At 42.1% G+C, this 22,429-nt stretch overlaps 1 protein-coding gene across 1 annotated transcript in view; it reads right to left on the bottom strand.

Annotated features, from left to right (window-relative positions):
- Nucleotides 1–22,429, bottom strand: part of LOC106602927 (bifunctional heparan sulfate N-deacetylase/N-sulfotransferase 1) — a 113,996-nt gene that overhangs the window by 74,382 nt on the left and 17,185 nt on the right. The window contains exon 2 of the mRNA XM_014195941.3: nt 9,774–9,957. The gene's annotated coding sequence lies outside the window, so the exon portion shown is untranslated. The remainder of the gene's footprint in view (nt 1–9,773; nt 9,958–22,429) is intronic.

Genomic DNA, 22,429 nt, shown 5'->3' with positions numbered 1-22,429 from the left:
ACTAAATCGCTCAGCACTACCTGCATCTCCTCCCAATGGGTAGCCAACCCTTTCTCCAACAAGCTTCAACCACTGTCCACTGGGGAGCTCTGCTGTGCTCTCATTAACAACAGCTAAACCAGTTCTGATGTCTGGGCAGCAAAGCAACCTCTTGTGGAACACATTCAGGTCAAATTTAAGGACGGCTGGTGGGGATGACATGCGGTCATATTGTAACAGGTGCTGCAGCACATACCCTACCTGCAGAAGAACCAGGCCATTCAGAACACAATTGATCAATCAGGGCAAACAAGGGAGAACAGGGATGACATCAAAGGCTGGCCGCCTGGGGCGAGGTAGAGGGCACAGCAGAGCAACACACACACATGCCCAGCACAGAGACCATCTGCCAGCTCGCGGTCTGTCGAGGGGGCATGGATCTAAAAGAACGCCACACCAGACTGCTGGCGATGCTCAGAATAACCTGCTTAAAGGCTTTTTTGTCATTTGCCTCCCTGCTGATCTCTCAAAAAACCCTAACCAATTGTCATTGCATTTAGTGTCAAAGACGCTAATATTTTGTAGAGACCCTATTGACTGTCTTTTCTTTAATTATGTTCCAAAGCTGCATGGCTGTGATTTAGCTCCAGCCTACTACTTAAACGGACACAGCTCCATCCAAGAGTGAGCCTGGCGGTGCTAAGTCGGTGCCGAATACATGCCTATTCCAAATCAAATTGTATGTGTCACATTCTCCGGATACAGTGAAATGCTTACTTACAAGCCCTTAACCAACAACGCAGTTAACCAGGATGCTCTCGATGGTGCAGCTGTGAAACTGAGGATCTGAGGACCCATGCCAAATCTTTTCAATCTCCTGAGGGGGAATAGGTTTTGTCGTGCCCTCTTCACAACTGTCTTGGTGTGCTTGGACCATGTTAGTTTGTTGGTGATGTGGACGTCAAGGAACTTGAAGCTATCAACCTGCTCCACTCCAGCCCCGTCGATGAGAATGGGGGCGTGCTCAGTCCTCCTTTTACTGTAGTCCACAATCATCTCCTTTTTCTTGATCACGTTGAGCGAGAGGTTGTTGTCCTGGCACCACACGGCCAGGTCTCTGACCTCTATAGGCGGTCTCATCGTTGTCGGTGATCAGGCCTACCACTGTTGTGTCAAACTTAATGATGGTGATGGAGTCGTGCTTGGCCGTGCAGTCATGAGTGAACAGTGAGTACAGGAGGGGACTGAGCACGCACCCCTGACACGGAACCCAAACCGGCTGCGCCCGTGCGCCATCGTGCATAAATGTATTTTGTCCCCCCACACCAAACGCGATTACGACATGCAGGTTAAAATATCAAAAACAAACTCAACCAATTATATTTATTTGGGGACAGGTCGAAAAGCATTAAACATTTATGGCAATTTAGCTAGATAGCTTGCACTTGCTAGCTAATTTGTCCTGGGATATAAACATTGAGTTGTTATTTTACTTGAAATGCACAAGGCCCTCTACTCCACCAATTAATCCACAGATAAAACAGTCAACCGAATCGTTTCTAGTCATCCTCCCAGGCTTTTTCTTCTCTTGACTTTATATTGCGATTGGCAACTTTCACAAATTAGGTGCATTACCGCCACTGACCTCGTTCTTCTTTCAGTCACCCACGTGGGTATAACCAATGAGGAGATGGCACGTGGGTACCTGCTTCTATAAACCAATGAGGAGATGGCAGCACGATCTGCGTCAGAAATAGAACTGCCTTCTATTTTAGCCCTTGGCAACGCAGACGCTCGTTGGCACGCGGGAGCAATAATTGACTAATCTAGATCTCTAAATTTATTTTGCAAGGCTCGCGTGTAGTCAGCCTGTGAGGGGCTCGCCGTGTTGAGGTTCAGCGTGGCGGATGTGTTGTTACCTACCCTTACCACCTGGGGGCAGCCCGTCAGGAAGTACAGGATCCAGTTGCAGAGGGAGGCGTTTAGTCTCAGGGTCCTTAGCTTAGTGATTTAGTATTTCCCCAACACATTCTGATACACACCAAATAGCTGTAGTGTAAAACAGTTCAATGATTCTATATGACACATGGACATTTAGGATAGTTATTGGAAAACACTAGAAAAACGTATGGTTATCACTATGTGCTCCCACTCAATCAAGCGTTTATGTATTCTGTGCGAGTATAGGCCCATTTTAAGGGGTAAAGCCAAAGGCAAGTAAAACTCACACTAGAGTGCTGCTGCTGACCTCTTGTCTCCTCAGCTCTATCAAGCCTTTCTGCACGTAAATGCCAACCTTCTGACTGGCTTGTCAGTATGAACTATCACACTGGCCTCTGCAGTTTAGTGCCACCTGGGTCCCATCAGCTTAGTGGATGTCCTCGGCATCTTTTCTCCTGTGTGAGCATTTGTGTTTTAAAGTCCCCCCTGGGGGTTAGAAAGCTCTGAGCTGGTGGTTTGGAACGAGGCCCGAGAGCCACAGGTACTGAGTCAGGGAAAAGGACTGAGGCTAGGCACCCAGGCTAAAGCCAGACAGAGAGCAGCCGTCAGTTCCCCTGCTCTGGGCCAAGTCCAAAGAATCGCCTTTAAAATGTTCATGGATTGTAGGCTGGGTGAAAGAATGAGCGAAAACAAAAAAGTGTAGAAGATGTGCCATGTCTGTTTGGATATGCATTTAGCCCATGTATCGGTAGTTGTGTGCTTGCATATGTTTTTCTGAGGCTGCTCATTCATTATTCATGTGCAATCATGATAGTGACGGCCTCAGAAGTTTCTATGACTGGAAAACAAGTCTCCACACTCGAGTCAACTAAGCACATCTCCATCTGTAGCTATTCTATGGTGGAGTAGGTGAGTTTTGCCTGTGCCGCTACGGAGTTACTGGTCCAATTATGATCAAAGGACCTCAAGAGGTCTTGAATATGCATCATCTGACAATGTTACGTCTGTCCAGACTGGCTAATCTCCAGCCTGAAGAAGCCTTGCAGGATCCGGCAGTGTTGCAAGTTAATCCCAGCACAGCAACCGGCTCCAGGAGATGCCTTTCTCTCACATTAATTATTCAAACCTGCCAATTGCTTTCAATTATTCATGAAAGTTCATAATTCATCCTCCTCCATCACTTCCCTATAGAAGGTGAAGAACATTTCAAGTTGGTGAGATAGACATTTTGTCTATGAGCCAAATGCAATTTCTTTCATTAATGCAGTACACATGAATAGTCAAAGAACTTACTCGTAGTGTCGTACAACAATAAATGTTGTATTTGTTAACGCCAGACATTTAGAAATTGTTCCTAAGAGGATATAAATAGACTGGGTAATACATCAACAGGCTACTATTAAATAAAAGCAACATCTCTTTGAGTAATAATAAACTCAAAGCAGCTTGATCAGGGATAGGCAACAATTGATGGCCACGAAAAAAAATGCATCCATACATGCAGTCCATACATGCAGTCCATACATGCAGTCAGAGCCAGCCCTAGCCTTTTGGGGGCTTTAAGGAAAATGTGAATTTTTAGAGGGAATTTCCTGCAATTCTACACATTTACATTTTGCTTTAAAACGGCAAGTTCGCTGCAAATCTACACATTTTGCCATATGGCGGTGATAAGTTCACAATTTCATAATTAATTGCATGCAATTCCATACATTTTGCCATGGGGCTGAGAGAAAAAAAAAATGCAGTTTTACCACACATTTTCAGAAAATCTACACATTTTGCTAAAGGGTAGAGAGAAATGCTTGCTGTTTTTAATATGATATGACTGATGGTGACAAAAAAAATATATATACATCAAAGGAGGGCACCCCTGATTGGTAAGTTAACCATGATTACTTTGAGCTGGATCCTGCCGGAACAGAATCCTGCACCTCTCAATTTTGAACTGTTTTGTTCCGGAACCCATTTGCCAGGATCCAGTACCTCTTGGCATGAAAAATCTTTTTCACTTGTTTGCAATGTAAAAATTAGAATGAAATCAGAGTTAATTAAAGTTGCCTCCTCTGTAATTCTCCTGCCCCATAAAAAAAATACAATGTCAAAACATGCCTGATATTCTTAGAATTGATTTGTGTTAGACTGGCCCGAGTTTATGGTTTGCCCAACATTGTGGTTTAGAGAGATATAGAGAGAGAGAGAGAGAGAGAGAGAGAAGCGTGCTTGTATCTAACAGAACTAGAATGAGATTCACTTTCTATGATCTCGCTCCCTCTCTCTGGTCTGACAGACATGAGCCTGAAACTGTCATCTCACCAGCGATGCACGTCATAATTTATTTCCTTATAGAATCATAACCGCGGGAAGGGTGAATAAATTGAAATGCATTTGCCAAAGTTATAGAATTACTGTGGTCTGTTCAGAAATAAATGAAATAGTTCAGAATACTACACCGGGAGTAGGACTATAATTTAGCCACAGTATATCAATAACTTATTTTTCAAAAATTGCCTAGTTATGGATTGTGTGTGTAGCTCAATCACAAGGCATGGCTACAGATGGGAATGTGCATCAAATCTGTCAGTGAACTCAAAGCAGGCATTTCACAACATTTCAAATACAACCGCAGGGGAAACGGGTTGGAAAGCAAATGGATTCTGCTGAAAAGAGAAAAAAGTTCTGTCTATAACAGGCCTTGAATTTCCAAGCGGCATCGACGGCCATGTCCATCAATGTCCCCTTGTGTGGCCGTAATAACCCCTAAAAAAAAATGCTCCAAGGCCACAGTGGCCTTATGACGAATAATAATTATATGCAAATGTATTCAAAATTCGAATCAAACACTTCATGAGAGCCCATGTTGCGCAACATTTCTATAGGCTATGCAATTGAGCGAGAAAACAGAGTGATGGCCTCTACTAAATAGAGGAGGCTCCCATCAGCTTTCTATAGGCTAGGCCTACTATATTTATTTTTAAACTTTCTTAATATTAAGCACATTGCTTATATTTCCAGCAGGAGAAAAGCCTACCTGGCTGGCATGAAAATAAACCACGGGGAAAAGCAGCCTCCATTCGCCATTTAAGTGCATAGATGGCATGTATTTTTTCCCGCTGCCCCTGTTGTTTCGATACAGGTACATGATAGTGGTCCATTAAAAATCATAACAAATGTCACACATATACTAAATAATATATGTAAAGATTAAATCAAGAATAGTCTGATGGGTGACAATATTAGCCTACCACTTGTGAATTATATACTGTTACTTGACAGTATATAATGAAATGATGCTCAGCATAAGAAACGATGCCTTTTTTTTTGGCGACTTGTACGAATCATACACGCACACCTCATGTAGCCTAGCCCATTGGCCTATATAATTTGATTAGGTTTGTATCAAAACTAAAGTGGCCAAATAACTTCTTAACATTAAGCACTTTATGCTTTTCACCATAGAATGCACCTTTTATTATAAAGTATTACGTGCATAACTGCATTTGCTGTGACTTTTGATAATGGTGTTTTCCGCTAATGGAACATTTGCTCTTATAGCCTACTACCATGTGTCCATTGCTGCGCTTATAATGTGAAGAAATAGCCTAATAGTTTATCAACATTTTAAGCTAAACATTCTGATCTGTAGCATCACCCACATTTTTTTTAATGCTAGAGGTCGTATTAATTGGGGATCTATCGCATCCCACAACTGTCCCAGGCTGTTTGGAATATTTATTTCTCACACAGAATAGGTCGACTTTTGTACTATGGGGGATAGTAGATTTTTGCTGTTCGTTATGGCTTACTGATCTTGTTGGCTGACAAAAAGGAAATGTAAACAGTTCATCCAATATCTTCAATATGCACCTCGGAATTGCGCAGTTGCGTCCCCGATGTGTCGGTCTTGTGACGTGATGGAGAGCCGTGTGAGTGAGAGACGCTTCGGATTGTGCAGCGCACTCAGGGAGAAGGGCACAATGCAGCTCTCCTGGGCGCAAAATGCATGGGTTTTTCTAGGGTGCATTACGGCCACAAAGGGGATGCTGGCTTGAAATTCAAGGCATTATCAAGTGCTTGTCAAATTGTGAATGGGAGACTACTGGAGTGTATACAGCCGGAGCAAAAAACAAAGCAGACCTCATGCCTTTCAAGCGACTTTTTTTCCAAATCAGTAGTCTCACCATGTAATCTTACAATGTATTAAAAAACAAAACATACAGCCCAACGTTTGCAGAACAACTAAAGTTACATTAACTCTGAATTAAGCATATAGGCGTACCTATTTCTTTGTTAACAGCTCAACACAGAATAGCCGCATCATAGATCCCAAATTAATACAACCACTGTAGCCTACAATTTAAAACAAAAAAGCAATGAGGCTGATGTTTAGATCATAAGGTTTAGCTTAAAATCTAGATAAACTATTAGGCTATTTCTTTACATTATAAGTGCAGCAATGCGCACACGGCAGTAGGCTAAATGCAATCATCAGAAAAACACTTCTCAAAAGCGCACCGCAAATGCGAGCGGTTTCATTTGACAGAGATTTTTTTTCAATCCTTTAGAGACTGAAAGATATAGAAATGAAATTTTATTTTCCCTGTTTATCAAAAGTGTAAGAGGAAAAATAAATAAATAAAAGTCAATCATCTGACTGGCTTTCTTGAAGTCTAAATTATTCTCTCTGGTATGCAATCTGGTTTCCCCTCAGGTTATGGATGTGTCACTGCAACCTTAAAAAGGTCCCCAATGATGTCGCTATTGCCTTTTATTCTAAGCAATGTTGTGCTGCTATTTTTATTGACTATACCAAAGCTTTTGATACGGTAGACCATACCACTCTTGTGAGCCGGCTAAGAAGTATTGGTGTTTCTGAGGGGTCTTTGGCCTGGTTTGCTAACTACCTCTCTCAAAGAGTGCAGTGTATAAAGTCAGAACATCTGCTGTCTCAGCCACTGCCGGTCACCAAGGGAGTACCCAAAGGCTCGATCCTAGGCCCCACGCGCTTCTCAATTTACATCAACATAGCTCAGGCAATAGGGAGCGCTCTCATCCATTTATATGCAAATGATAGTCTTATACTCAGCTGGCTCCTCCCTGGATTTTGTGTTAAAGGCTCTACAAAAAAAGCTTTCTTAGCATCCAGCAAGCTTTCTCTGCCCTTACACTTGTTCTGAACACCTCCAAAACAAAGGTCATGTGGTTTGGCAAGAAGAATGCCCCTCTTCCTACCGGTGTGATTACTACCTCCGAGGGTTTAGAGCTTGAGGTAGTCACCTCATACAAGTACTTGGTTGTATGGCTAGAGGGTACACTGTCCTCCTCTCATCACATAGCAGAACTGCAGGCTAAGGTTAAATCTAGACTTGGTTTACTCTATCGTTAATCACTCCTCTTTCCCCCCAGCTGCCAAAGTAACCCTGATTCAGATGATCTACCCATGCTAGATTACAGAGACGTAATTTATAGATCGGCTGGTAGTGGTGCTTTCGAGCCGCAAGATGTTCTTTACCATTCGGCCATCAGATTTGCCACCAATGCTCCTTATTGGACACATCACTGCACTTTATGTTACTCTAGAAACTGGTCATCTCTGTACACCTGTCGCAAAAACCGCTGGTTGATGCTTATTTATGAAACCCTCTTATGGCTTACTCCCTCCTATCTGAGATACCTACTGCAGCCCTCATCCTCCACCGCCCCCCCCCCCCCCGTTCTGCCAGTCACATTCTGTTAAAAGGTCCCCAAAGCACACACATCCCTGGGAAGCTCCTATTTTCAGTTCGCTGCAGCTAGTGACTAACGAGCTGCAACAAACACTAAACTGGGCAGTCATCTAAATCTCTTCATTCAAAGACTCAATCATGGACGCTTCCTCCCCAATTTCGTGGTATCCAAATTGGTAGTTACAGTCTTGTCTCATCGCTGCAACTCCCGTATGGACTCGGGATAGGCGAGAGCTGTGCGTCCTCCGAAACACAAGCCAGTCAAGCAGCACTGCTTCTTGACACAATCCCCAATTTACCCGGAAGCCAGCCGCACCAATGTGTAGGAGGAAACACCATGCACCTGGAGACCGTGTCAGCGTGCTCTGCGCCCTGCCCACCATAGGAGTCACTAGTGCGCAATGGGACAAGGACATTGACGGCCAAACCCTCTCCTAACCCGGACGACGCTGGGCCAATTGTGCGCCGCCCCATGAGTCTCCCGGTCGCGGCCGGCTGCGACAGAGCCTGGACTCGAACCCAGAATCTCTAGTGGCACAGCTAGCACTGCGATGCAGTGCCTTAGACCACTGCGCCACTCGAGAGGCCCCAATCATGGACACTCTTCTTGACAGTTGTGGCTGCTTTGCGTGATGCATTGTTGTCTCTACCTTCTTGCCCTTTGTGCTGTTGTCTGTGCCCAATAATGTTTGTACCTTGTTTTGTGCTGCTACCATAATGTGCTGCTTCCATATTGTTCTGCTACCATGCTGTGTTGTCGTCTTAGGTCTCTATGTAGTGTTGTTTTTTGTTAATCACAGCCCCCGTCCCCACAGGAGGCCTTTTGGTGGGCCGTCATTGTAAACAAGAATCTGTTTTAACCGACTTGCCTAGATAAATAAGGATTCAATTTTAAAAAAGCTATTACATTTATTTTTTATTTTTTTAAACGTTGAGTGAGTCAGTGAAAACGGAATGCTTTTTTAGGACTATAATTTCCTCCTCCAACCAGTTGGCCATCCCTGAACTAGACAGACCAATACCATGACAATGGCCCAAATGGACAAGGGTCTTTTGACCACTGTATTTTAGTTACCCTTTTGCCCAAGTCCAATATTAAATTTGCACTCGAAACCCAATACTCCATTTCCTGCATTTGACGCCATCCAATAGTGTGAACTGCTACTCCAAGTTGACGGGATCTTTTGTGTAAACGTACCAAGATCAAGCCCCCAAGGTTAGAATGCCTGTTGAACAAGCTGCTACTAGCATACTGCTACTAGTACCCACCCAAATGGCAAGTGATGGGTACAGGCACTTCCACCTCCCACTTAAGCATTGGGTGCTTTGTCTTATTAGTGGAGGGAGGCCTAGATCTGCCATATCTGCCATTCAAACAAAATCATTCCCTCTTCCATTCTCAGAGGGGGTTTGGTAAATGCAAAGCTTTGAGCTTTTGAAATCATGGTGTCCAGGGTTGGAAATAAACACCCACCATCTGAGGGTATATTTTGTCATTGGCGGATAAGAATGCCTATTTCACCAGCAAGTGTTTTTTTAATCCAAAGCCCCTATGTAGAAGTTGGTCGAATTGACAAGAAAGGCTACTAAAGTGTGACTTTGTCTTTGTTTTCTTTGGCCAGTTACATTGTTTCGTTCACGTGAGGTTGTTTTTTTCAAATGTTAGTTCAAGTTTGCTGCAACTTTCTGCTGCTAGGAAGACGTCACGCAGTCAGATTTTTGTTTTCATCCCAGACAAGGGAGTGCCCAAGTTAACACGGTTACAGCCCATTACTTAAAGGGGCAGTGACATTTTTTGGTCTCACCTAATGATTGTGCTTGATCGAGCATGGATCACTCCAAAACTTTTATTCACTAACTTTTAGTCATCGTTCTCCTAGATTTGCGTGCTTCTACATTTCTACTTAGGAGCACATCATGTACTCATTGTACATAAATCCCTTAGTCCATTAGTTTCTCCATGATGACACCCTCATTCCCATTGAACTGATCTCAGGATGAAACTAAGCCTCGTCTGAGGCCAGAGTGGCCCATAGGGCAGGACCCTCTCCTTTTTATGTAGAGTGAGGGAGCTTGATGTAGCCTAGCGTCCTGTCCAGGGGGTGAAGTCAGGATGAAAGTTCTTACCCTTTTCCAAACAGTGGAGTGAGTGTAGGGGTATCTTCCCTAGAAGTCCCCAGCCACAGTGCAGTGGTACTCTGTCTTCTGGAAGAACATCAGATATAAAAACACGCTTCAAGTCAAGTCAGGGGACCCTGGTGTACTTGGTGATGTGGAGTAATGTTCATCTGGGACGCACCACAGTCAGGCACTAAGAGGAAAAACACAAGGCGAAGACATTCATTAATGAGTTGTAATATATAAAAACAATAATAATAAGCCATTTAGCAGACACTTTTCATCGAAAGCGACTTACAGTGATGCATGCATCTTTTTTTGTAAGTCCTGGGAATCCATCCCACTATCCTGTCATTGCAAGCGCCACGCTCTACCTAACTGAGCTACAGAGGTCCGCCCTTGCAAAGCATGTAGCCTACGCATGAGAAGAGTCTGTATGGAGGATACAGAGCAACATTGGTTTAAGAGTAGAAAAAAAAAAGCTCCATTGCAGATAATTAAAGTAGGAGGGGTTACACATCAGTCATGTGGGTTGGGACGACACGGCACAGCTTGTATCAGATGTAACTATATTGTTGTCGCTTTCATGAAAATACTTATCAAGCGGACCTACATTCAAAACAATTGAATAACACATTTGATTGCACTGGTATATACCAAAGTGATTATCATTGTCAATATTAACACTGTACAGCTTCCTGCAAATCAACCCTGCTGATATGGTGTTCTCTATGGTTTAATTACCTAAACCCCCCGGCTTAAGATAGAGGAAAGGGTACCATTTTAAAACAACAGTTCCAGCAGCCGTCAGATTACAATTGGGTCTACTCAAATCGCTCTGTCTTCTGTGCATACCAGCGCAATAACAAGAATGAAAGCGGAATTGGGAATAAGGCAGTGTTAATTTTGGCGCTTTTTATTTTTAAAGATTTACTCTAATCTTAGTCATTTTGACCCAAAAGAAATAAGTCTTAGTCACATTTTTGTTATTTGAATAATGATTTAGTCTAGTTAGGTGTCAAAACTAAATGCCATTTAATGCGTCACATTTTTATTGTCTCAGGAACCTACAGTAAACATAAATCACTGAGTTCCATGTGCACAAACATACATAGCCTTGTCCTACCAAAAAAAACTTATTGACAGGCTCCAGACTAACATTTTCCCCTGGTGTCACTAACTTTCAGTTGGTGGCACCAGCCCATGACTTGGTCACGCCAACTTTTTTTCCTCCATGGCGTCACACAATAGAAAACATTTGTGATCATTCACAGCGCTTTAGATTGTATAAGACTACTGAGATCGTAGGCTATTCAAGAAATAAGTTATTTCATCCAACATGCATGATTCAAGATATTTCGATGTGCAACCGAATCCAGTGGTTGCCATGAATTGTGGTTTGAAATAGGGCTCCAGAATTTTCTGAATTGTGTTGTTCAATGGTGATGAATTTGCCTACATCTTTATGTGCAGTAATATCATAAGCAAAGTTATTTTTGTGGCTAATTCACCACGAGGAAGTGAACACTCGAAATACATTAGCTAGAACGCTAACACTAAATATAATACCCACTGCTTGTAATCATGTCTTGATTTAACAGTACATTTAATGGCCAACATTGCAGTTGTAGCTTGCTACCCTGTGCAATCGCAACGGCCGATGTGCAATTGCGCATTTCGTATCTTAAAGCCGTATCAAATATCTTGGTTTTAAAATAGTTGCTATTAAGGCGCTCAATATTAAGAAATTACAAATAGAAAGTACATACCCATAGAAAACTGAGAACAGTGTCTCCCAAAGACGTGCATTTCCCGCAATTGGAGTTTGAAACGTTATAGAATCAGAAGCCTTTTTTCTCTCTCCAGAGTGCACATTAAGCAGATTGCTCATCACAGCAGCAGGCCCCAGCGAAACAGGCCCAGGGGCTAGGCAGACACTTTCATTAAAGGAATCATGGGGATAATGCACTTTACTGCTAGACCTAATCATGGTTTCAGCCTCGTCCCCCAAAAAACAAGACGTTTTGAAACTTTTCAGTGTACTCGCACAGCCAAGTCAGCAGAGTCATAGTCAAAGTTCTGTCATAAGTAGTGGTCTGATGGTTCCAGCAAACTACTAGTTAGCAGTTATCAATCTGTTATTACCTCAGCATATACACCAAGTGTAAAAACATTAACAACACCTTAATAACATTGAGTTGAACCTCCCCCCTTTCGAGCTTAGAATAACCTAAATTCGTCTGGGCATGGTCTCTTCAAGGTGTCGAAAGCGTTCCACAGGGATAATGGCCCATGTTGACTCCAATGATTACCACAGTTGTGTCAAGTTCGCTGGTTGTCCTTTGGGTAGTGGACCATCCTTGATACACATAGGAAACTGTTGAGTGTGAAAAACCCAGAAGCATTGCAGTTCTTGACTACCCCCCGAGGCACACTTCACAAAACACGTTTTATTTGTCACATGCGCCAAATACAACCTTAGTAAAATGCTTACTTACAAGCCCTTAACCTGTTTGGGATAGGGGGCAGTATTTTCACGGCCGGACAAAAAACGTACCCGATTTAATCTGGTTACTACTCCTGCCCAGTAACTAGAATATGCATATAATTAGTAGATTTGGATAGAAAACACCCTAAAGTTTCTAAAACTGTTTGAATGGTGTCTGTGAGTATAACAGAACTCATACTTGGTGGGTGTCAAAATAGCTAGCCCTGTGATGCCGGGCTATCTACTTAGAATATTGCAAAATGTGCTTTCACCGAAAAGCTATTTTAAAAATCGGACATAGCGAGTGCAGAGGAGTTCTGTATCTATAATTCTTAAAATAATTATGTTTTTTGTGAACGTTTATTGTGAGTAATTTAGTAAATTCACCGGAAGTTTGCGGGGGGTATGCTAGTTCTGAACGTCACATGCTAATGTAAAAAGCTGGTTTTTGATATAAATATGAACTTGATTGAACAAAACATGCATGTATTGTATAACATAATGTCCTAAGATTGTCATCTGATGAAGATCATCAAAGGTTAGTGCTGCATTTAGCTGTGGTTTGGGTTTATGTGACATTATATGCTAGCTTGAAAAATGGGTGTCTGATTATTTCTGGCTGGGTACTCTGCTGACAATCTAATGTTTTGCTTTCGTTGTAAAGCCTTTTTGAAATCGGACAGTGTGGTTAGATTAACGAGAGTCTTGTCTTTAAAATGCTGTGAAATAGTCATATGTTTGAGAAATTGAAGTAATAGCATTTCTAAGGTATTTGAATAACGCGCCACGGGATTCCACTGGCTGTTACGTACGTGGGATGAAATCGTTCCACTGGCCCTAGAGAAGTTAATGGTTACTGGGCAGATCACAATACAGGGTTTGAAAGATCTAACTGGGTAACCAAAAACACCAATCTGTAAACCAGCTTTTGAAGTAAAACGTGCCATTTTCCTATTATGATAGAAACCCATATGGGATGGGTTCTATTTAAAATGATAACATCCATCACTTCAAAACTCCAGTCTTGGAACAAACAGTCTTTGCCAATGACCATGCTTGTCCCAGTGAAAAGGCTTTGTGATGGTCCATGTCCCTGGCAAGTTACTGGGACCACAAGGTCTCATCTGCCTGACCTGCTGACAGCCAGCATGCCTCCCCATAGTGACAACTTTCCATCGAACATGCCAAATGACAGTGAGCAGACTAAAAACATACTTATATTCCATGGGGAGAGGGGGGGGGGGATACGGGTAAGCATGCGGAAGGTTATTTCAGCTGTTCAGGGCTAGGACCCCTTTATTTTGGGTTGGCATCTGTCATTTTTAGAGTAACGTAACACTTCGGAGGTGAGAGAAGGGGACAGCCACACACAGCCAACAATAACAAAACCACTCTGGACAGCAGTCAGAACTCACAGCTGACGCCATCTGTCACCAGCTCTGATGGTAATGTCTGATTGTTTTGTCCTTGGTTTCAGGATATGAGGCATTTATCTATGAAACAAATAAGAAATCCAAAATTCTCTATCTCACAAATATGGGCCTAGAGCTATCTGATTATTATTTTATTTTTTTAAATGCTGTTGGCAAAAATGTTTTTTAAAGACATGCTAAATAATTGACTAGTTATAAAGAGATACTTCGGGATTTGGGGAATTCATTTTTCCTATGTACCCAGAGTCAGATGAACTCATGGATATAAATGTTGTTATGTCTCTGTGTGCAGTTTGAAGGAAGTTGAAGGTTGCATATCGTTAGCTTAACGCAATTGCCGTTTGTCTGCAGGAACTACTCGCCAGATCCTCTCAAAAGCAGGGAAATAGACCTAACTACAGTCGGAAGCACAGAATTGTCTAGAATGTCATTGTATGCTGTAGCGTTAAGATTTCCCTTCCCTGGGACTAAGGGGCCTAGCCCAAACCAAGAAAATGTTTCCTCCTGCACCAAACTTCACATTTGGCACTGCACTGGGGCAGGTAGCGTTCTCCTGGCATCCGCCAAACCCAGATTCATCTGTCGGACTGCCAGATGGTAAAGCGTAATTAATCACTCCAGAGTACTCGCACAGTTTCCACAGCTACAGAATCCAATGGCGGCGTGTTTTACACCACTCCAGCCGACGCTAGGCATTGCGCATGGGGATCTTAGGCATGTGTGCGGCTGCTCGGACATGGAAACCCATTTCATGAAGCTCCCGATTAGCAGTTCTTGTGCTGACATTGCTTCCAGAGGCAATTTGTAACTCGGTAGTGAGTGTTGCAACCGAGGACAGGCAATTTTTACACTCTACGTGCTTCAGCACTCGGCGGTGCCATTCTGTGAGCTTTGTGTGGCCTACCACGTCGCGGGTGAGTTGCTGTTGCTCCTAGATGTTTCCACTTCACAATAACAGCACTTACAGATGACTGGGGCAGCTCTAGCAGGGCAAAAATTTGACAAACTGACTTGTTGGAAAGGTAGCAGCCTATGACAGTGCCACGTTGAAAGTCACTGAGCTCTTCAGTACAGGCCATTCTACTGCCTATGTTTTTTTTCTATGGAGATTGCATGGCTGTGTATACACCTGTCAGCAAAGGGTGTGGCTGAAATAGCCAAATCCACAAATTTGAAAGGGTGTCCACATACTTTTGTGTATATATAGTGTACTTCAAAGTTAGTTAATTATAGTGAAAGTTATACAGGATTTCCTATTTTGTACAAGGTAACCTAAATCTTTCAGCACATATGGAAAGACATACTGTGTGGGCTCACTATTCACAGCACGGAAGCATGTTGTTTAGGAAAGGTATGGCGTGAGTGAGCGAGCGAGTGAGAAAGGCATATGGAAAAGAAAACGGCAAGAGAATCCGACCTGCGTGACAATAAACGCAAATCACCTTCGTGGAAGGAATGAAGGTGGAAGGAATCCAAATTCAATAGGCTACTAATTTAACATTTTCTTCCCTCATTTTGTCTCTTTCACACGCACACACATTAAGCCAGAACAGATAAATGCACTTAAGGCAAGAATTAGAAAAAAAATATTTCACTGCTCTGTTTAACTACCAAGAAGAGGAATATCGTTGAGTGAAACCATGCATTATAATGTGGGCGATTCCAGCATCATGGTCATTAATTTCTCACAGAATGGACAAACAAAATATACATTTGACTTTTGATGTGTGTCTATAGTACCTCTGGAGAAATGTATACTCAAGAAAGCGGACTTTTAAATATTGGCATATTGGAGAAATAAAGCATGAAGCACATATGGAAAACCATATGCGCTCAATTGATGCCGGTTCGATACACTCACATTTTTTGCATGAACACATTCATTTTCCATTAATATCTGCTGATGGGAGCTCAGGAGCTGGATCTGTCTGAGCAGAATTCTCTAAGCTGAGTGGCCCTCTCTCTCTCTGTGTGTGTGTGTGTGTGTGTGTGTGTGTGTGTGTGTGGGTGTGTGTGTGTGTGTGTGTGTGTCTGTGGCCACCTGAGCTGAGCCATAGGGCAGACTGAGCATCTACCACCCCATTATCAGCTTAGGGCTGGGGACAATTCCCCCCCCCCCCCACTTATCTGAAATCACCCAATGATTTGTCATTTTTGTATTTTAAAATTGGGTTTCAGCTATTAATATGTCAATATTTCTCTTTGGAAATTAGCATGGCATTTTGCCAATTAATATAACGCAGCTTTGGATTTTACCCATATCAAAAGTGAATGGTTTAGACCGTTTGGAATTTTACGGAGTGGCTTTTCCGCTCCAACCAATGAATGAATGCGACCATGCACAGCTGGCAAAAATGATTGCTGTCCTTTGACATTACCCTGTTCATGGAAAAATGACCAAGTACACTGACTGTTTAAAGCAAAACCACCAAAACTACTTCTTATGGTGAACAATTTAAATAATCTGAATGATTGAAAACCCCAAAACAGCAGTTGGAAGTGAGTTGCGTCTACTCCGGTAAAACAATTTTCAACAGCGCATTTGGTAAACATGACCCAGCAAATTACATTTGGTTGTCACTAAACCAATAAACCTGTGCTATCCAATATAACTAACTATATGTTAAGACAGTGTTACCCAAACTCGGTCCTTGGGACGCAGGTTTTGGTGTTTGCCTTAACACTACACAGCAAAAACCAAAACGTGCACCCCTTTGTGAAACCCAGATAAGATGTGCCAAATAAATCTCCAGCTCAGTGCTCCAGCTATGTAATTGGTTTAACTTGCTAGCTAAGTGGTTAGCTTGCAAGACGAAGCTTCTTGGTTACAGCAGAGACAATCAATCCCCTCCTGTATCGAACGCTGCTTATTGACCAATTAGGACTTAAAATATGAGTGCATGTTAATATAATAATTTAAACACCAACATAACCTTTTTACGTAGCGATTACGCCACGAGGCAGCCACACACTTCCGAGCTCCGGGGGTGGGTGTGCTAGTCAGGATAAAAGCTTGCAACCTAATGACTGCAAAAAAAAAAAAAATCTCCACCCAAAACCTGCAAAAACTGACAAAAACCTCAAAATGACAATCTATACTGAACTAAAATATAAAACGCAACTAACGATTTTACTGAGTTACAGTTCATATAAGGAAATCAGACAATAGGAGAAAAAAAAATGATTAGCCCCTGGTCTGTGGATTTCAAATAACTGGGCAGGGGCGCGCAGCCATGGGTGGGCCTAGGGAGCCAGGCCAAGCCAAGCCAATCAGAATGTTTTCCCAATAAAAGGGCTTTATTACAGACAGAAATACTCCAGTTTCATCAGCTGTCTGGGTGGCTGGTCTCAGACGATCCCGCAGGTGAAGAAGCCGGATGTGGAGGTCCTGGGCTTATTACGTGGTTACACGTGGTCTGTGGTTGTGAGGCCGGTTGGATACATTGCCAAATTCTCTAAAACAAGGTTGGAGGCAGCTTACGGTAGAGAAATTAGGGATGCACGATATAAAAAAAATAAATAAAAATAAATAAATTTAAAAAATAATAATAAAAAATAAAAAATTTAAAACAAAAATTAAAAAAAAACAAATATTAAAAAAAATAAAATCGCCCGATATTAACTAAAAATGCCAAAACTGATGTAAATGCTGAAGTGCATACCTATAAAACGTAGGTACATGACGTAATGACACCACGTAAAATGTTGCGCTACACGTGCCACACAGCATTCCTAACCTAGCTCACAATGTCTGCTGTGTGGATCGAGCAGTCAACAAGTCGAGCAGTTTCGGCGAGACAACTCAAAGGCGAAATCCATTAATGCCAAGATAATGGAATTCATTGCCCTTGACAATCAACCGTTCTCTGTCGTGGGTGATGTTGGCATTCGCCGACTGGTCGAGCACTGGTACACACTACCAAGTGCGCTATTTTTCAGATGTCGCTCTACCGGAGGAGATACACAGTAATAGAGTCACTTCTATTAGCTTCACGACTGACATTTGGACCAGCGATATCAGCCCCATGAGCATGCGGAGTCTGACAGCACAGTGGGTTGTCGAGGATTTCGTACTGAGGAAAGTCGTATTGCATGCTCATGAATGTGCTGGTTGTCATACCGCTGCTGCCATTTCAATGGCATTTGAGAACATGAACACACTAGCTAGCTTCATTCGAACAACTGACTCGAGAAATAAGCTCATCACCCGCATCTGCAGCAGAGGTGATACCCTCTGTCATGGCATTGAAACACCTGCTTAATAAAACTGCCGACACAGGCTGTTATCAAGCGATTCGGTGGCACTCTTTACAGTGTCGCCACAATGCTCGATGCTAGGTACGAGGACTTCTACTTTGATGCAGACAAGAAACAGGTTTTATGTGAAATGTTACATACACAGCTGGACAAGATGGAAACAGACAGTGGCCTCTCTTCCTCGGTGCGCACTGACAGACAGAGCTGAAAAATCACTGCTTGACATGTATGATGAAATCATGGTTGAGAATGAAACGACTGAACATCGAAACAGCACAGCAATTAAGTGAAAGAAATAGGTTTTGATTACGTTTTACCGGTAACGGGGACATGCGTAAATGCCAACAAGATAACTTTTTGGTCAGTGTGGTGTGTAACCTTTAACTAGTCAAGTCAGTTAAGAACAAATTCTTATTTACAATGACGGCCTACCCCGGCCAAACCCAGAGAACGCTGGGTCAATTGTACGCCGCTCTATGGGACTCCCAATTACGACCGGATATGATACAGCCTGGATTCAAACCAGGGACTGTAGTGACGCCTCTTGCACTGAGATGCAGTGCCTTAGACCGCTGTGTCCGTGTAACCATTTACCTGTACTAGAATGCTTAAAAAGGCTGCTAGAATTTTAAATATCGGTATTGTTTTTTTTGGCAAGAGAAATGAACATTCAATTCTATGGCAACCGCTTTGGTGGACATTCCTCCAGTCAGCATGGCAATGCACACTCCCTCAAACTTAGGCCATCTGTGGCATTGTTTTGTATGACAAAACTAAACATTTAAGAGTGGCCTTTTATTGTACCCCAGCACAAGGTGCCCCTGTTTAATGATCATGATTTTTGTAAATCAGCCGCTTGATTTGCCATACCTGTCAGGTGAAAGGATGATCTTGGCCAAGGACCAAGGCTCACTAATAGGGATGTAAACACATTTTTTTTCCACATGGGAGAAGTAAACTTTTTGTGCATATGGAACATTTCTGGGATCATTTATTTCTGCTCATGAAACCAACACTTTATATGTTGAGTTTATATTTTTTGTTCAGTATAGTTAGCTAACTAGCTACGTTTCATCATCTGAATACCCACATTTAGAAGACTGTATTCGTAATTGGTAGATGGTTAGACCAGGTCCGGTAAATGCAAAAACTAAGATGACACATCCATAGCCATCACATCCATATCCATCACATCCACAACAGGTATGGATGTTACGGATATCATGAAGCTGAAAAAAAGGACACTCACAATGAAGAGAGAAACCAATTATAGACAAAGTTAAGATGATCCGAAGTACGCTGCGTGTAAAATTTGTATTTTTCTTCAAGATTCCTATTTATTTTTTATGGATGTTACATTGCCTGTTCCAGTCACCCCCATATCTATACAATACTATAGAACTCGCAAACAAAACTCAAGATAGTTCAATATGGCTCATGGGTCTCACTCCCTTCCATAGACTTACACAGTAATTATGAAGACTTCCGGAGGACATGCTCCAACCTATCAGAGCTCTTGCAGCATGAACTGACATGTTGTCCACCCAATCAAAGGATCAGAGAATGAATCTAGTACTGAAAAAAATAACCTACAGCTAGCTAGCACTGCGGTGCATAAAATGTGGTGAGTAGTTGACTCAAAAGAAAACACAATTAAAACAGTTAAAAAATTAAGCAGCAGAGAGATTATTGGATTTTTGTTCACTTTCACAGTAAGTTAATGCAGCTAGCTAATTTAGCCTACACAAACACCCGGCTAAAACAGATAGGAATGCTATTTGTTAGCTAGCTGGCTAAGGCTATCCAACACGGGAACTCTTCCAAGTCAAGGTAAGCTTTCGGTTTTGTTAAATTTATTGCAACTGGGGCCCGCCGGTGTAACTGCTAAACTGCTTGCTGTACACTGTATTGCGTGACTAGCGTGTTAAATAGCTACTAGAACTATGACGTAAGCCAATATGGTGACAACGATGTAGGCTATGTAGCGGTTAGCAGTTAAGATATGAAAATTTGGCTTGGAAAGGTCACAGACAGCAGGTGTGTTGTGCACTGAAGTCCACAAGCTAAGGGAAAAGGTGGGAGGAGGAGAGCGTGTAGATGCGAGAAGGAATTATAGAACAAGGTGAGCATGCTGTTTGTATGTGGCTGCTATGAAAGTGAACTGTGTGTGCGGGTGATCAGGGTGTATTCATTCCTCCGATTCTGTTGAAAAACATTTCATAAACGGATGCAAACGAAGCAGGGATAAACCTAACTGAATTTGTCCATATGAAAACTCATTTGCAACTGTTTGGACTAATGATTACACCCAAAATCAGCTAGATGAAGGCAAGTGTGTGCAAGGCGGTATTGAATGTGTCACTGTGTCAGTCACCTTGATTACTTCAATTTGTTTCTGAAATGTGTGCACCTACGTTATAAACTTTAATTTGTAGGCAACCTCATGATGGATACAGGGAAAATTAAAGTATCATGTAGTAGCCTAAACCTATCGATGTTACATTGAGCTGGGTAAATAGAATATGAATGACAGTCATCCAATATGCTGTAATAGAAATAAGACCATGCTGAACATGACTTTTTTTTTTTTTTATTGTCCTCCCTAATCTTACACAGCCCTATGCTAAACCCTAACTTTAACCCCTACCCTATCCATAACCCTTAACGTAACCATTTTACATTTCTAATTCAATTGGGTAGGGACGTCCCAAGGATGCCGGATAGCAAAGACCATTCACTGAGGCAACGCTTTGGGCAAGAGGCAAATTTTGTGATTGGTTCTCACTTGAAAGGAAAAACATCAATGTTCCCTCTAAGCTGCACCCGCACACAGCTCCCCCGGGACTGCCGGGCAGAAGAAATATCAACCCGCACAGAGAAGCATATACAGAGCTCAGAGGGAGAGTTTTCCCCCTTAGTTAACACTATCAACGTTTCCCTTTACTATTGGAATTGTGATGGAATCAATGCAATACTAGCCACTTTCAATGCAACACAGAAACAAAACTTCTGTAGGCAGAACGCATTGGAGTAGGATTCTATTGCGTCGACATGCACAACAACCATACTCTACACAGACCGGTGCGGCATAACCAAATCAGAGCTTCAATAAGACTATATGCAAATAGATCCATGAATGGCAATGGTCTGTGCCATTGACTTTGAACTGGGCTGTGTTTACAGCATGAGCAGTAGATGCACTTGTTTTGAGATCAAAGCGAGAGCTGCATGTAGCCACGTGTGCACATTTGTTCTTATCCTTTGCTAGTTAGTGAGTCATTAAGCCAGTTAGACAATTTGTAGTCAGAAATGGGGGGAGTCATTGCTTCCTACAAGAGCATAAAACATGTACATTTCTAGATATCTTTGAAAAGAGAGTCTGGTAAAGAGCTTTTTTTTGGTCTTAAAAAAGCAGTGTTGTATTTTGAGAGAGGCTTGAATAAGCTAAGTAGCCAATAGGCAGAGGATAGCATAACTTGTCTCAGAATACATTTGATATTGGAAAGATGTTTCTTGCATCAAACATTTTCATTCACCTTGTCTGAAGGACAAGTGGATAAACAGGTTAATGTCAAGTCATGTCAAGTTCTATTTCAAAAGACATGGAATGTAGGCCTACAGTGAACACATTGGCTGCTACTGTAGGCTCAATGATAGCTGTTCTATTTCCATGTTAAAATGTTATGAGATGCATTTTATCCATTGTTTATTAATGTAGGCCACTCTAGTAGGCCTACATTATGATCAAATAGCCACAGTAGCTTACTTGACCACTGTCTGAATCTGTAACAGAGTGGGTACAGATTGTACAAGCGATGACAACATAGCTAAAATACCAATACATTGAAAATGTGTCCCTTGTTGTTTTCCAGATGGCTAGCACGAGATAGCTCAGTCTTCAGAGTTCAGGCAACTGTTTTGCTGGAATTGGTGCAGCTTAGAGTAACAGTTTCCCCCCCCCCCCCCCCCCAAAAAAAAACATCTCATATTTCTGGGACTCCTAAATTTGATGTGGTGCTTACATTAATGCTCTTTCCTCAAATTTAAGAAACCAGTTTATATACACTGGCATTCAAAAGTTTGGGGTCTCATAGAAATGTCCCTGTTTTTGAAAGAAAAGCTATTTTTTGGTCCATTAAAATAACATCAAATTGATCAGGAATACAGTGTAGACATTGTTAATGTTGTAAATGACTATTGTAGCTGGAAACTGTAGATTTTTTTATGGAATATCTACATAGGCGTACAGAGGCCCATTATCAGCAACCATCACTCCTGTGTTCCAATGATACGCTGTGTTAGCTCATCCAAATTGATCATTTTAAAAAGGCTAATTGATCATTAGAAAACCCTTTTGCAACTATGTTAGCACAGCTCAAAACTGTTGTCCTGATTAAAGAAGCAATAAAACTGGCCTTCTTTAGAGTAATTGAGTATCTGGAGCATTAGAATTTGTGGGTTCGATCACAGGCTCAAATTGCCAGAAA

This window comes from Salmo salar, chromosome 04, assembly GCF_965601325.2.
Source record: "Salmo salar chromosome 04, fSalSal1, whole genome shotgun sequence".
In the NCBI taxonomy this organism is placed as follows: domain Eukaryota; kingdom Metazoa; phylum Chordata; class Actinopteri; order Salmoniformes; family Salmonidae; genus Salmo; species Salmo salar.
The sequence above is the reverse complement of the archived record's forward strand: the minus strand, read 5'-3'. Positions and strand labels throughout refer to the sequence as shown.